Genomic DNA, 12,409 nt, shown 5'->3' with positions numbered 1-12,409 from the left:
ACCTGTGTAATACAAGATTTGCAAATATGTAAATTTTTGTGTTAATTTCCTTTTTTATAAAAATGTATATAAAGTAAAAGAAACATTTATATAAATGTTTCTGAAGTGGATAAACTTTCAATGCCAGTTCACCTAATTTTGTGCCGTTGTCTTTAACTTCATGGGTGTGTGTTTTTATGCTTTTCCTTGTAGTTGTGTTAAATAGTGCTTGATTCTTCTAACCGTGAAGTTAGAATTAGTTTTCAGCCCCTGTAAGAAGCAAATCTTCATGTAAACAATACAATTAGAAATTTGGCATTCTGGTCATCAGACAGTGTGGCTGGGGATGCAAATTCCCCATCTTCTGTTTACTTCAAAGTTTCCTGAGTGCAGAGTTGAGGACTTGAAGCATTCATTTTATCTATGGCCACAAAACACAAGTACGATGGTAATAAAAAGAGCATCTCGGAGGAACAGGAATGTTTGAGCAAGAAAGCCAAGCCTCCAAAGGTGTTCTTCAGGAGCTTGCTGGGGAAAAGAGGACCTTCCCATTTCCCAGCACCTGATAGCCCTTCTGCTCAGAAACGTCAGTGTAACCTGGTAGGCTGACATCTGTAGGTTAGTACAAGTACGGTAGGCTTACAACCTAGTAGGTTTACATCTCCGACATCTCCGGAATTCAAGGCAGGAGCTACAGATAAGGATGTGCTAGGTAATCTCCTCATCCTTCCGGAAACAGGTATAGAAGGGTTCCAAACAAATCTGCAATCCCTTACACTCCCTCTTCCAAGTCATCTTGCTCCTACATACTATCCTAGTCTCTTTTTTTACACAGAATTAGGTGAAGTTAAATTTGTGGTGTTTGTAGGGAGGAAAGGCACAGCTAGAACGCATGGCTCATAGTCTGTCTCCTATACCTATTACTAACCTGACGCTCCTCTTCCCTTTGCCACAAATCAGCCTCTTGGATATACAGCCTACTGCAAGCTCCTTAGCTTTAAAATAGTTTGTGGAGAAGTGTAAAAGCAATATTTGGTGTGCCAAAAACATGCTGTTTGTGAGTTTGGTAATACCCATGTCAAAATAGTTGATACTAGTTTGGAAAAAGTCTTGCCTCTTCTATCTAAACTTCCAAGAAGTGTTACAAGTGATATTTGTGGTGGGATTGCTCTTCTAGGGAAAAAATATTAGAGTGGTTTTGAAGATAAAAGTTTCAACAAGGGACTGTCAATCAATAGGTAGTGTATCATAAACGGGGATCTGATATCCAGACAGTTTTTCTATAGTGAACGTGCTTTGCGTCAGCAGCTTGCCCAGTATTCCCTAGCTCAGAACTTCAGTTTTTTCAAGGATGCGAATAAGCGGTGAGAGTAGTCACGGCCTCTGGTGCTTCATGCTTTGGAAAGTTCAAAAGGGCTGTATGGTTTGTGATGCTTTACTGTGATTATTTTGAATCTGGGGACATCTGCTGGTCAGCCTGTTCCAGGCAGGGTTCCAAGCAACAGGAATAGAGCCGCTAAGCGTGTGCACAGAAGGCATTTGAGTAGAAATCAATCCTAAGTGACTTTGGATAGAAGCTGGAGATGAAAGCTTAACTTCAGGGGGAAACTTGATGGGCCAGGTCTTTGAAACTTAAGACATCTTTTGGCTCATGTTTCTCACATAAGTAGCAATGTTATTTAGCAAAATCATCTGAATGTCTTTTAACCTAGATGACAATGAAATTAATTGAATTTTATATTCCTGTGTTTAAATTACTCTTAAAATATACTTTGAGGTAGAATTTACATAATGGACATCTGACCACAACCTAAATTACCGACACCATGAAGCATTAAAGAGTTGTTCTGAACACTAAAGACCTAGCAGCAAGCAAATCGCGTGATGTCGCAATAGTTTCTACCTTACTAAATAATCAACTTTTTGAAGTCAAGGAGGGTTTTTTTTTTTTCCTAGCAATGGGAGTGTTTGAGATGACCATGAGTACAACCTCTTAAATAGGAGAGCTCATAGTTCTTTTACTACAAATACTCAAAGCACCAAAATACCAAATAGCAAATGCTACTGAAACTTTTAGAGTAGGTAGCGTTTGAGCTCACTTCAAGACTGGATGAACCGAAGTGATTAAGTTCAGTGGGCTTAGGGTCGTAGTAAGTCTTGTAGCATAGCCAGCCCCCAAATCTGTTCCTTCAGGACTTCCATTCCTGTATCTTAATTATAGGACGATCATTACTATCCCTCACCTGTGTCTCCTTCCTTACAGCACCTAGTTGCCAGGGCAATGGGTAATCCAGCCTCTCAGGTTCGTGGCATGGCCCTAATGGGCAGGTAATCTTAGGGATATCAAAGAATCGTTTTTAACATCATTTTACTCACAGATATCTCTGCTGGAGTTGGTTTGCACAGAACTGTTTGCAGGATTAGATCTCTGGATATATAAAACCAGGGAAAAGCATCTTTGAGTTACTACTTTTTAACAACCATTTCATACTAACCCCCTCTGCGTACACTCTCGGCACAGCTGGGTCTTGCATTCGGAGGCTGGCGTGCACTTAAATTCTGACCTCGAAAGCTTTTTGCATGGATGGAGTTTTGCACCTGTACTGAAGGCCAGTGATGTGAAAGGTACGTTTACATTTTCCACGTAAACTTATTAAAGGGTTTTCTTACGGGACGAATAGGGCAGGATGTACCAGGTATGGCCTCACAAGCTGTCTGCTTTAGGCTTCAGTGATTATGCTGTGCTTTAATTTACACTGTGCTAACATTCGTGCTTATTTATTTTTCCAAGTAAACGCCAGCCGCACCTTAACCATGGCAGTACTGCTGAAAATGTGCCTTATTAAAATTAAATGTGATTTAAAGGAATTGAAAATTTGATATTCTAATATTACAAAGCTGCTCCCAAGATTAATTAATTTTCTCCTGTCTATAGTAATAATTAAAGTATTAAATAATTTAAAATATTTTTCTTACGCTGTTCAGCCCTCCTCATTATTTTGAACTTGCCCAGGTATCTTTTTTTCCTTTCTTTGTTTTACTCTCCTGGGTCTGTTTTTAAGTCCTACCTCTTCAAAAGTTCTAACTTCTGGTAGTGCCACTTCTCCTATGACCAAGGATGAGAGAGCAGCTAAAAGCGATCTCAGCAGCTCTAGTGCCACTGGAATTAGTACAGAAGCAACTTGTAGAGAACATCATACATCTAGAAGGCACACGATGCTTAGGAAGTCATAAATGTTGCCATTAAAAGAATCAGCCTTACTTGGAAAAGGATTTTGGAAAAACAAACCCAAACCTCCCCAAAGAGCGTTGTAACGTTGAAAGAGAAAGTTGTTCGCTTGATTTGCTTTTGGCTAAAGCAGTCGTTGCATCTTTGGTTGTGTTTAATTGAAACTGTTATTAACCAGCTTGAACCATGAAGCAAGATTTACATTTAATCTCAATTGTGTATAAAAATTTCTCTATGCCCCCTTGAGCATAAAGTCAATATTTTTCAAACTTAAAGCCAAAGTGGCCTCTCAGTTTAATAGTTTGTCTAAGATATGGCAACATTTAGTATCAGCCTGTTCCAGCTGCTCTGCACTTTCCCCACCTGCTCCTTCAGTTCTCTTCATTTTTATTTTTTTCGGCTCAAATAAACCTCAGATGTGGTTTTGGTTGTGGAGGGAGATGAAAGTAGACTAGAATACATTATTTTTTCCTCCATGTAGGTGTTCTATCAAATGTTTCTCAGCTATATATACATTAAGGATTGTTTCTACATACTATTTTCAAGTCACTGGGAAAGTTCTCCTTCCTTACATAAATCAGTAAAATTCAAAAAAGCAACTCCCTCCTGTGGAGAATATGATTGCAGCTGGGACAAAAATAAAGTTTCTAATAGTGCTTTTGACATAACCTTACCTACACTGACCAACTTCAATAATCCCACACGTAAGCCATGAGATATTATTAATGCTGTTATACACAGCTTGAAATTAAGATAGCCCATTACATCTTTTTTAAAAAGGCATTTAAGTTCAGTAAGTTCAAAGAATAATCCCTCATGAGCTTTTCAGTAGTGACGCCACACGTGCGTAAGCTCACTTGCGCCAGCGGAGCCCCGGGTGCCAGTGAGGTGCAGCGCTTCGAGGGCTGCGCTCGGGGTAGTTGGTAAGGGTAATTTGTGTTCGTCTACGCCCGCCCTCCCGCCGCTGCAGGGCTGGCGTGGCTGACCAGGGACTGGCTTTTCCTTCGCTGGCACCTGACGAGGAAGTTTCGATACCAAGACTCCCTTTTTGAAGGCCGATGGGAAAACTAGCAAAGAATTCACGTACTGGCATTGTTTTATCTAGAGGAACCAGAACTTTGCCCGAGAAGTGGAGTAAAAGGTCTGTGTGAGATGAAAACGAATGATGACAGTAGGGAAGTCATCAAGTCCTGCCCCACCAAGAGCCTGTCAGGACAGAACAGTTCTGGCGGGCCAAGAGGGAAAGATCTACTTTGATGCCATCACTCCCAGTTTATAGGTAAGAAAACTGACCTGGAACTGCTGACGTGGGATGAGTGCACTCCATGTAAAGGAAAACATAAATGTCCTGATGCCAGATTTGTGCCATCAACTCTCGTGCTTCTCACAGGTAGCTGTAAACGGTTTGATCATCGAGGAGTGCGAATGCCAGGTAAAGAGGTCAGTTGCATAAAAATAATTCTACAGTATTATTTTTCTGATACCTAGTAAAGCCAAACTAAAATAATTTGTAAATGAATACATTTGCATCAACTCTTTTATTTGAGAGTGTATGATGTAAGTTGAGTCTAGTGCTGCTGGTGCTTGAGGAAAACAGGTTACCGTGGAGGAGGCAGCACCTGGAACATCCATACCGCCTAACCAGGACCACGTTCCAACACCTCGTGTGGGAACGTTGTGCTGTCTGTAAATACGTGGTAGTATTTTTCTATTTTTTTGAAGGGCCAGTAACCGTTCTCCAGTACACGTGCAGATGGGTACCCAGCAAGTGCAAGCCTACTGGCAACAAGCTCATCTCAATTGGTTTCCCAGACCCCTCGCCAGCAGTGCAAAGATCTTGAAGGGGTCAAATACCCCAGGCTGAAAAATGCTGTGCAGTTCATATTGTACCTCTTGTTGTTGCTGTGACGCTGTAACTCCAGCTGGTAAGAGTTATCATGGACAGACAAGTTCTTCATGTCTTAAATAATGCAGAAGTGCTTTTTCAGATTGTCTTTGATGCCGTGTTTCTGCAGCACAGCGCGCTGCTTTAGCACGTGTCAGTACGTATGTGCCTTCCCTTATGTTTCTACACTTTGCCTTTGCACCAGCACGGCCGTTCCCGCAGCTGGGCAGAAGCAGTTCAGGAACCTCATCAGGCCGAAAACCCAACTGGCAGGATTAACACCGCCATGCATCAGCTTTAGCAGTCTCGGGCTGCAAAGTGAGTTGGTTGCGTTGGCTGATTCAGCAGAAAGCTGGCCTCGCCCCCTCCCTCACCCCCCGATTTTTCCATCAGATTAGGTGAAAGAGCATCTTCTCTGGCCTCACCGTTATGGGATATGATGCAAGGGGCGGGGGGAACCTGTGACCTTGGGCAGGTCACAGGGCAGGACAGCAGAGAGGGGTAAAGGAACGGCACTCTTCTGCAGCATTTCACCACTAGGTCGAACAGGTGTGACGATAAAACACATCCTTTGATCACCCGAAGCTGCTTGTGCCACCGCACCCGCTGGTTACACAAACGCTTTAAGCCAGCATTGCTAGTGGAAGAATGACCCTGCCCTCCCCGGTCCCTGGGCGCTGCTGCTGTCCTCAACATGTGCACTAAGCTGGAGAGGAACACCATTCATTTTAAAACAAAGCAGTATTTTTTTGCCAAGTTAGTTTTAACATGGATCTATTCTCCCATTTACTTTACCAGACAAGAAGGAGGAGAGCTTTATGTGCTGAATGCTATGGTAAAGAAAGGAAAGAGAGGTAAGCAAGTGAGGTGCCAAGATGAAGGAGAGTTTTGACAGATACAGTCACCTACACGCCAAGGGGAAGACAATGCGAGAGGCAGGCACAGATCTGTGGGGCACCTGCAAATCTCGTTGAGTAGATTTTGAACAAGGACAAAAGTATGCTATCCGGTACATAAACACATCCGCTGGGCTCAGCAGGGCTTAGCACCAGACAGGTGAAGTGACTTTAATGTTTTAGGCTTACAGCAACAGTTCTGACAAAAAAAAGTTCAGACATGATTTGCTAGTTATTAGTAATTACACTAAAACGTGTCCTATTGTGGGATGTTTTTGATAGACAGACCTATGTCCAGCAGTGCTTCTCGTCAGATGTGCCATCACTTGACAACTAAAGCACTGCTTTTGGTGGCTGAATTCACATACAAGTTTACATGTATCTCTGTGGCCTGTTTTTCATTCTGAACAGTGAACAAATGAAGATTAATTGTCAGAGAGCGTGAACTAGGTAGGTGGCGTGTTTCCTTGGTGGAGGTGGTTGGAGCAGGCTAGATTCCTCCTGTATTCCAAGGGAGAGATGCTTATGGCTCCTGAAGGCACCCATCAGGTTCTGCTAGCAGCAGTCTATTTTTCTTCTGATCGTACGGGTAACTTGGGGGTGGGGGTTACAGATAACAGAGGAGAAGAGTTCAGTGTTTCTGAAAGCGTGTTCCCAGACCCCCAGCTCTTCATTTGGCCTGAGGCAGGCACTATTCTACATAACAGAGTTTCCAAAAAGAAGCGTAAAGCAGCAGTCTTAAAATGAGATAGGAACGATAGTAAAAATGTACAGAAAATAAAGACAGCTAACGGAACAAATTGACTTTACAGTTGGTGCTTTACTTGCAGTGACCAACAAACTGTGGGGTTATACTTGCCGCACAGCTCTTCAAAAGATTTAGAGCATCTAAAGGGACGATTTATAAAGATCTAATCAGGCCTCCTGTATAGAAGCTATACGATGTATCTGCACACTCCCCGAATGCAGTACACAGCTTCCCCTGCGGCCGGGGTTCGCTATCCGGAGGCCACCGACTTCACCCCCTGCAGCTTTGCAGATGCCCCTCACCCTCCCCAACGCAGTTCCCAGCTTTGCCTCCTCTCGCTGGGCACCCGCGCTTCTGGATCGATCGTGACCGGCTCCGTGCCTCCAGCGATCAGCTATCGTCGCTGCTGTGCGTACAGGACCCTTATCGTAACGCTTCCTCGGCAATTACTTGATTTCTGCCCTTATCTCTCAGCCCGCGGTAAGATAAGCTTCCCAGACGACGCGCTGCTCCGCTCTGAAGGGACCCAGCTCCACAAGAAGCCCCTTCCCCGCGTCGGGGGGGCTCTTCCCGGCCTCCGCCCAGTCGCTCGGGAACGGCCCGGCCCTTCCCGGAGCCCCCCGACCCGTGAGGCGCAGCCCCGGCCGAGGGAACCCGCTCGCACCGCCGCCGGCTGCGCTGCCCGCCATCGGCGCTCCCCGCCATCGCCAGCCCCCGCCCGCGCCTCCCGCCGGCCAATGGGAGAGCCGCTTAGTCGCCGAGCGTGCGCCCTCCAATGGGCGGCGCGGTTATTGGCCTGCGGCCTCGGGAAGCCGCACCCTGTCAGGTGGGGGCTGGGGCCGCTCGGTGGCTGTGGGGGAGGCGGGAGCGGAGCGGCGGGAGGCGGAGCGGGGGCCGGCGGCGGCGGAGACGGCCTCGTCAGCGGCACCGGCTGCAGCGGCCCCTTCTTTCCCGCTCCCTCCTGCCGCCCTTTCTCATCTGCCCTCGGGTGAGCGCTGCCGCGGGGGGCTCGGGGAGCGGCGGGAGGCGCAGGCGGGGCGCCGCCGGTAACGGTCCGGGGCGGGGGGGGGGGGGGCAGAGGGGCGCAGCCGTGAGCGGCCCTCGGGGCGGGGGCGCAGCCGTTGGCGGCGGGCGGGCGCTGCGGAGGGGCGCAGACGCTGCGGGGAGGGGAGGAGGGGGGAGGCGAGGCTGGGGCGCAGACGCTGGAACCGGCTCGTTCAGCCCGGGGCGGCGGAGAGGAGGGGGGTGTTGTCGTCTCTGCCTTGAAAACAAGCGGCGGGCGGGTGGGGGTGTGCGTGTGTGTGCGTGTGGAGAACACCGCTGCCCGCCGCTCGCAGGGTGGGCGGGCAGGGGGGGTTTGGGGTCTGCGGGGTGGGGGGGTCCCCCGGCGCTGAGGGGGACGGGGGCGGTTCGGGGGTGGAGGGGCAGGTTCCTGTCAGCCCTCCCGCGGGAGAGACGGGCCCGCCGCCCCCGCCCCTGCCCGCCGCGGGGAGCGGGGCGGGATGCGCCCGCGGCCGCCGCAGCGAGCGGCTGCTCAGCCTTTGCATCGCCACTGCACCCAGGCGCTGCGGCTGCTGGCTCGCCCCCCGCCGCCCTTCTGCCTCGCCTGCCCCTTCGCCACTTCGAGGTGACCGGCTGCTGCTGCTTGGCAAAATGCGGGCACTGGAGCGTCCAAATCCTCGTCCGCAGAGGACGTAGGAACGAAGGAGGAGATGCGACGCGTTTGTGCGGTGTTATTGATTGGCGGGGTACCAGCAGCAGCAGACGGGCAGTTGTTTTGTTTCCTCTGCTGGAAGGGCTATCTGTATTCTAGCATTTCCAGTGTCTGCTTTTGATGCAAAATGTCACATGTCTTTCTGCGCATAATTACTGCACGGTCCCTATGCTGCATTTAAGGTTGATTCTTAAGGTACGTTTGTTGTAGGTAAAACTAGCAATTAGGGAGGGGGAAAATCCGGTCAAGCTGGAAAAATATGCATAGCTGTACTGAGACGGGGGCTACGAATAGCACTGGGTTTAAATCTTTCATGAGATACTGCTGTAGCTCAATGGTGTAAGCTCATTGCTGGTTTTGTTTTATTCTCCGCTTTTTGGAAAGTTGCTATAGATCATAGCATTATCATATACCAAAAGTATTCTGTTTTCTTGCATGGTGATGTATGTCTTTATATGGAGCTCTACAAAACATGTCTATCTTCAGCTTATGAACTCTCAAACTGCAACTACTGCTAGATGATTCCTATATGCTTTGCTGAAAGCTACAGGTATCTCCGTGCATACAGGCTATTTACGGCTCTGGGTTCTTGTAACATGACTGAATGTGCTAGCAGGCTACTCAGCAGTTCTTAACTGCCGCAAATTCATTCTTTTTTGTAGAATAAAGAATTTATCTTCAAAATAAAGAAATACAAACTATTTCTAAAATAGGCTTCCATTCTTCTTTATTAAATTGATTGATGTAACAATTCTGTGCCTCAATAAGGAAATATTTATCTTTACAGCTCTTTTTAGAGCTGTTGTATAATAAGTGAGAAAAAATGCAACTATGGGCTGGCTCCTTCTGGAGCAGGTGGCTTTGGTATTTCTTCATATTCAGTAAGCAGATTTGATGTGATCATGTAAAAATAGTCAAGTGAACATAATGTTCTATGTAGTTTGCCTCAATTACAGAATTTAAACCTGGTGGTTTTCTTAGGAGAGTTTTCAGGAACAATTGCAAGTTTTTACGTCTTCACTGTAGCAAGGTAACAATATGTGCATTACTATGTTTGCCTGTTTAAGTATCTTGCAGTTTTACTGGAGCTCTGTTTTCTGTATGAAGTTCCACACTGAGGACAGTGCTTTTTAGCCAAAAACTGTTGTGTTGCCTGAATGTTTTCTTTTTATGGTTGGCTATTATAAAATGGCGTGAGAAATCTGAACATTTGTACTTCATCTGAAACAAGGACTTTTGCTAGTGTGTTGTGCCAATAAGTTCATTAGAGTATGGCTCACTAATGCTGTAGAGCAAAGAAGGTCATTTACTGAATCAGTATTTTTCTGTGACAGTTCTTTTTAGACGTCTCCAACAGAAAGTGACTCAACTGTTCTTATTCTTTGATATTCACCATCAATATTAAATGCTATTTTGCATGTACGGAATTGGATCACTTGATGAGATTATGTGGACAAACCCATTTGAGCACTGAAGAGACTTTCAGAGGAGTAAGGATAAAGCCACTTCCACCCCGTTCAGGTCTTGGTTTTTGAAGCGTAGCTTCACAGCATGAAGTGCTCTTAACAAATCTTCTCACCCAACATTCTCTGACTTGCTATAGGAGGAAAAAGCTGGATTTTGAAGTAACCAAGTTTGTAATATTTTATTCTATTTATTAACAACTGGAGGTTTCAAACTAGGATGCTTAGCATGTTGATTGCTAGTAAGCATACAACTTCTGTGTGACAAGTGCTTTCTAACTCTGAGGAGGCTAGACAGTAAATCTTGTACCCACTGCTTTTCTGAGTTGTAGAAGTAGTTTTCTTAATTATTTAAGAACTGTAACAGTGGTGAATAGCAAATAATTTGTAAATCCCAAACTGTTGCTGTGCAAATGAGCCAGTCCTGCTTTAAGGGAAAAATTCATAGTAACAAAACTTGCCCACTACTTTTATGAAGGAGACCATATCAGGAAAGTGTCACTTCTGTTGTGCAATGAGGACACCTGAAGCATGAGGACATCAAGTAAAAAATAATGCTAAATTTCTGGTTTTGAGGGCTTTTAAATTAGAATTTACTCTTGGACCATGCTGCATGGCAGAAAGCAATCTCTTGCAGCACTGTATTAGTAATTCATACTGTAACTAAATATTTCTTAGATACTTTTAGAGTGATAGGTGCTTTATATTTAAGAAGTGATTGTGAGCAGATATGAATCTAAGTTTAAACTGCTGATGCTGTTGTGCAGGCCATTGGACATCTGCTGAGGAACCTGTCTAAAACTCTTCTGATAAATTATAGATCTTCTATATTTACAGATTCAAAAGCAGGTATTTTTAAAAAATAGTAGAAGCTCCTAGATTACCTGAGTTTTGCAGTTTTCATTCATATAATTTAATCAGCCTTCTCAGGGGAATAGGAAAACATTACCTAGTCTTGCCACTTATTCAGCATTTCTCTCCAAAAATACTCCCTTTTGGTAGGGCTGAGAACATTAGCTGTACAAACCTGTCGGTAAAGAAAGGTGTAAAGTGTGAATCATGTAAACCAGTTTATTTCCTGAGGAAAGCTTTTCATTAGAGGTAATAATGCTTAAAAAGTACTGGTTATACAGATATTTTGATCTATGATAATTTTTACTTTAAAATTACCCTTTTCTATGGTTACTTTTCCTATCATTTTAAAGTACTGCATGTACAATAATAGGGTTCCATAGTAATTTAATGGAATGCTCAACTTTATGATAACATCTGTTATTATCTCAGTAGGCATTTGTTGTTTATTGAGAATAATCTTGATAATCTTTAGTCAAATTGAAGCAAATAATTGGTTTCTTTCCTCAACAGTCAGAGGATGTTTTTCACTGTGGTCTTGTCAGTTCAGAAATTTTGGTGGTTAGTAGTTGCAAAAGTTGTAAGGGCAGAGACTCCAGGAAACACTTTTTAGACTGTTTTTAGAACTACTGCTTTTTCATTCTAACCAACAGTCCTGGTCTTGAATGAAGTTTAAGTTTGCTGCTACTTTGGGGAATTTTAAGTCTTAACTGTTCTTCATTTCAGGGCAAATTAAGTTTTAGTGTAGAGATGGATTTGAATAACTACTACCAGGCAAGCTGGCTGACCAGCATGTATGCTTGCTGGCTTTGCTGGATTGACTCTTTGACTGTTAAGAAGAAACTGAAAATGTTGTCCTTGAAGGCGTAGCCAAACAGGAGTAACCACCTCTTCAGCACCTTCCTAACTTCCTCCTTTTGACCTTGCTTACTAGATTGCATTTTGAGAAATGATCTCTGCCTGCTCTGTTGGGTACGGTTATTATTCAGTGAAAGATGAACCTTTCAACCTCAGATCAGTTGCGTTAGCAAGCGGGATATCAAAAGAGTTTTTCACTGTCACATATTTGGATGACTTTCCCTGCAGATTAATTGAAAATCAGCATACGTGAAAGCACATTTCAGTTCAGTTTTAAAACTGAGATATTAAGAGCTACTCTTTAAAGCTGAGATTTGGAGTTTCCATGCTCTTCAGACTAATCAAATATTCCTTTGCATTTTTAATTGACTAATGTATTGGGTTTTGTCTTTTAAAATTATTGATTTTTACACCATATTTTGTGTATGGTTTTCAGATCTTGACTCCTGAAATCTGAAAAGATAGACCTCTGACGTATTTTACTCTCTAAGATTTTCTTTTTTTTCCATATACTGGATTGAGTTGCTGAAAGGGGGTCATGGAAACAGTGAACAGTAAACGCAGTTAATCAGTAACACTTTATGGTATCTTTGATACTTTCACATCAAATGAGTGGATAAATGTTAAGTTGTGGTACGTTTATGCACCAAGGATTAGGGGAAAATCAAATTACTTTACCTAAGATCATCTAGGAATTGGCTGGCATCACTAAACACATAAAAGCAACTTTGGACTAAAAACTGTAATTTGACTTGAAGCCATAGAAACTTATTTTAGTTTATTTT

General features: G+C 44.2%; 1 protein-coding gene across 17 annotated transcripts in view; it reads left to right on the top strand.

Annotated features, from left to right (window-relative positions):
* The first annotated feature begins 7,508 nt into the window (after positions 1-7,508).
* The window catches only part of ADD1 (adducin 1), a 66,357-nt gene continuing 61,456 nt past the window's right edge, over positions 7,509-12,409 (top strand). For 15 of the 17 annotated variants that reach the window (XR_014228664.1, XR_014228665.1, XM_082316336.1 and 12 more), the window contains exon 1: positions 7,572-7,725. The gene's annotated coding sequence lies outside the window, so the exon portion shown is untranslated. The other 2 variants (XM_082316342.1, XM_082316341.1) reach the window with 2 other exon arrangements.

Source organism: Platalea leucorodia (assembly GCF_965183815.1).
Source record: "Platalea leucorodia genome assembly, chromosome: 6".
In the NCBI taxonomy this organism is placed as follows: Eukaryota; Metazoa; Chordata; class Aves; order Pelecaniformes; family Threskiornithidae; genus Platalea; species Platalea leucorodia.
Note: the sequence above shows the minus strand (reverse complement) of the source record. Positions and strands in the feature narration are given on the sequence as shown.